Here is a 4,490-nt window from a genome sequence, read left to right as displayed (position 1 = left end):
ATGGAAGCGGCCAGATGGAAAATACCCTAAACCAGGACAACATGCATGCATGTTCAGAGTCAGATAGTTGAGAACACAGCTTATACACAATGCATGGAAAATGAAAATGATACAGCAAAGAATTTTGAGTTCTTAATCCTCCTTAGGCTGATGGGTTTTTAAACACTTCTTTCTTTCCTCTTGCTTTTTCTTTTCTTTTGTGCTTCCTTCCACCTGTGCTTTTATTTCCTCTGTCACCATCTGTGCAACTTTTCTTCATCAATTTCTGATCCTAAAGAATATAATTCAGAATGTTTATTAGAGAGAGCAGCTTAATTTTTATGCCACTCCATTTTTCTCACCCATGGTTACAGTATTTACTGCAGAAGTTCAGCTTAATTCCCAGCTCTGACTAGACATCTTCAATTTGGTATTTTTTCCATAGGTAGTTGATTTAAACCAATGCAAAGTCGCATAAATTGGCTTCAAACAAACAAACAAACTGAAAATGAACTTGCAGTGACCAGAGAGTATTTTGCATCAAAATGAAAATACTGGCTCAAGTCGAGTTGAACCAAATTAAGAATATCGGTAAAAGGTTTTGAACCAGTTTGGCTAAACTCAGTTTAATGTTTTACCTGAAGTTAGTGATGCAATTTTGAATTCAGACAAGGTCTCAGGTGGTCCAATGACAGTAAAACTTACATGCAAGTCCTGCAAAGTTTTGCTATAAACTACACATAACATTCCTTATATTTCTGAATATTAAAACCAAAACATAACACAAACACCTGTGATCTATTCTTAATGTATAAGGGAAGAGTATAGACTTCTACTTTCATATGACCTTAAAAAGATATTCTATATATTGTTTCCCATTCCTGATTTGCCAGAACAAAGGTTAGGACTCTTGTTTTAGACACAGTTAAAGGGGTTACATTAAAAAAGCTGCATGCTAAAGTGTAACTGGATAGATGGCAGTTATCTTCTGCTGTGGACATGGGGCTCACTGTATGGATACTCTGCCTTTAGTATAGCAAACCACAAACACAATGCCTTGTTAGATTTGAACCAGAGGGCAACATCCTTGTCAGCTCATCAGTAATTCTAATAAATGAAATGCTGTTGTCTCACTTTCAGTGGGGTTTGCTTTACTCTTTGGAAGACACTAAAGATCTTCAGAAAAGTAGCATTAGACAGGAATAGATTGTGTCTGTAGTATTGATTTAACCGCCTACTTTAAAGGTAGTACAGTACCTATGCAGTCTGAACTCCTTCTGATGTTCAGTAAATAGGAGCCTTTTTCTCTTCTTTCTCTTTATTATGGCTTTCTCACCTCACCTTTGGTTATGAGATTCTGATGATTTTTTTATTTTTTTAAATGAACCTTTTTTTAAAAAAAAAAAGGCTTTATTGTGTTGCTACATACACAATTTACAGCTTATTTCAAAACAACTAGGACAGATGCAGAATGCTGTTCAAGATTTGTGCAAGAAATCAGAAGAATGACAAAACTGGCTATGGCCAAGTTATATACACTCACAGTCTAAAATGACTCATTGTGGGAAAGTAATAGCCAGACAATTGCTGAATTTTCAGAAGCAAGCATACTGGGAGTATCCCTCCTGAAACAGGCTGCAACAGCTATAAAAAAAGCTTTGTCTTTATGAACATTCAGTTATTACACATGTAAAAGGAACTAGATATGAGAAAATACAATTTTTTTTTTCCAAGAGTCATACAAAAATTTATTAGTAAGAGCAACATAGTGGAGAACAAATCAGCTGATGGAAGAATTCCTGTGTAATTTATACTGGACAGGCTAATACACGAAGTGGAGAACAGGGAAAGGAGTTGTGTTGAATAATGAGAACTGTATTCAGCATTGCCCAAATTAGAAATGTGTGTCTATTTCTTTAGCACTTAAAACCAGAATGAACGTTTTATGAGGACATGAACACATACTTTCAGAATACAACTTCTGTTTCATTTTAATAGAATTCCTTCTGTTGTTAATCAGCAAGCATTATACAAACTAATTTTCATTTATGTCAAACTCAATAGCACAGGAAACAACACAGGTTAGTTCTACAGTGTTTGGGAGCAGGGCGGGGTGGGGTGCAGGGGGGGAAGCTTTTACTAACAGTCCCGGAAGAAAAAAACAAAACCCCACGTCAAATAGGGACAGATGGGCAAATTAAAACTTGGAGGAAGACAAATTTCTAGGATAGCAGGTAGTCAATCTTTTGGATTTTGGCTTCTGGACAGCTGAAGCAATAGAACTTTGAATTATTCTCTCTAAAGATAATTTAGTGATTTAATGACACCTTGAAACAGACTGATTAGATTTTGGGAAAAGATATATATTGATTTGCTAATTCAAAATTGCTAACAAATACAAACATGTTGGAAAACACATCTTAAAGTTATAGGCACCACTGATTTGATTAGAAAAAAAGTCTTGGTCTTGTTCTGGTAAATACTTGCTGTGGGGCACCAAATAATGAAAAAACATACCACGTCCCCAAATAGAGGGGTTTTAGCTTGAATCAGACTAGTAACAAGACATTACTTTGTTCTATCCAGTAGTGTTTTATCTGTTAGGATAAGATGCTGCAGTTACATGTGGTCACAGGGTTCACAGTTCTGAAAAAGTGGTATCGGTCCTGTCCTGAAGATGTGGTATTTGGAAATTATTTTCAGAGTTAGCCAGAACAAAAAAAACCAAAGAAAAGGCAAGACAAACAAATCAGTGAAGCTGCAATAAGACTTCCGGTATCATGAAATTTGAATAATTATGGACTATTAGGTACAATGTCTAATTTCTTAGAAAGCTCTTATTCCACTGTTAGCATCTTAATGGTACTAGTTTTCAGAAGTCACTGCTAACTGTAAGAGCTTTACAGATTTACAGTACCTTTATTGATAAAGACTTTTGGTCCGCTTTCCTCTCCTGCCTCCCAGTGAAGTGCTGTCTTCGCACATACTTTGCTTTGGAAATCGCTTAGTGCTACAGTGTGTTTGAAAAAGACTCAGTTAAAAATCTTCTATTTTTAGATCTACAGGTATTTTGCTTTGTCTCCTCCTTAGTCTCCTCTCTGGTTCCTTCCCTCCCACTTCTGTGTTCTCTGCTGGTTTCCCAGGTAACTGACAGAGCTTTTCTAATCTGTTTCTAGTCTGCCAGCTCCTACTGGTACTTCTGTAATGTTCCACTTCAACAACTGTCCCAAAATAAGTAAGATCCCAGGATTTAGTACTGCATTCAGTGCTGCACAAACAGTTCTGCATTTTTATAGCCATATTGCATTCACAGACAGTTAACATGGGACAAAAAAAAAAAAGTTTGAGCTTTCTCTCTTGGCACAAGAGGAACTGTTTATTACTAGGCAAGCTCTGCAGAATGACACAGGGCACTTTTCAAAGCTAACAGGTAGGAAAGCTTTTTACATGGTAGTTGCACGTCAGCTTCTACATTTTGCAGCTGAAACCCACGTAGGTATGAAAAGGATATAGAATCATAGAATCACAGAATGGTTTGCGTCAGAAGGGACCTTTCAAAGTTCATCCAAGTCCATGGCCCCACCATGGGCAGGGACAGCTTTCACTAGGTCAGGTTGCCCAAAGCCCCGTCCAGCCTGACCTTGAACACTTCCAGGAATGGGGTGTCCACAACTTCTCTGGGAAACCTGTTCGTGTCTCACCACCCTCACTGTAAAATCCTTATGTCCAATCTAAATCTGCCCTCTTTCAGTTTTAAACTGTTGCCCCTTGTCCTGTCACTACAGACACTTGTAAAAAGTCTCTCTCTTTCTTATAAGTCCCATTTGCATACTGGAAGGCCGCAATAAGGTCCCCCCCAGAGCCTTGCCTTCTCCAGGCTGAACACCACCAACTCTCTCAGCCTTTCCTTATAGGAGAGGTGTTCCATCCCTCTGATCATTTTTGTGGCCCTCCTCTGGACCCGCTCCAACAGGTCCATGTCTGTCTTGTACTGAGGGCCCCAGAGCCGGACGCAGTACTCCAGGTGGGGACTCACCAGAGCAGAGCAGAGGGGCAGAATCACCTCCCTCAACCTGCTGGCCACGCTTCTCTTCATGCAGCCCAGGATATAGTTGGCCTTCTGGGCTGCGAGCGCACATTGCTGGCTCACGTTCAGCTTTTCATCCGCCAGTACCCCCAAGTCCTTCTCTGCAGGGCTGCTCTCAATCCCTTCATCCCCTGGTCTGTATTGATACTGGGGGTTGCCCTGACCCAGGTGCAGGACCTTGCACTTGGCCTTGTTGAACCTCATGATGTCCTATACAGGGAGAGGAAATAATGACTGTTGACCTTTTTTTTTTTAAAAACAGATCTGGATTCAGCAACAGCAAGAGGCTTTTGCATGAGCTGTCTTATTTTCAATTTTGACTTGGTGAAGCTTTGACCATTTGCATTTGGATCTTGGTAGTCATTAAATGAAATCTTCTTAATTGAGAAATTCTGTGAAAGCAAGAATTCAAACAGAAATGGAA

The sequence above is a fragment of the Gymnogyps californianus genome, chromosome Z, assembly GCF_018139145.2.
Source record: "Gymnogyps californianus isolate 813 chromosome Z, ASM1813914v2, whole genome shotgun sequence".
NCBI classification, from domain to species: Eukaryota; Metazoa; Chordata; class Aves; order Accipitriformes; family Cathartidae; genus Gymnogyps; species Gymnogyps californianus.
The sequence above is the reverse complement of the archived record's forward strand: the minus strand, read 5'-3'. Positions refer to the sequence as shown.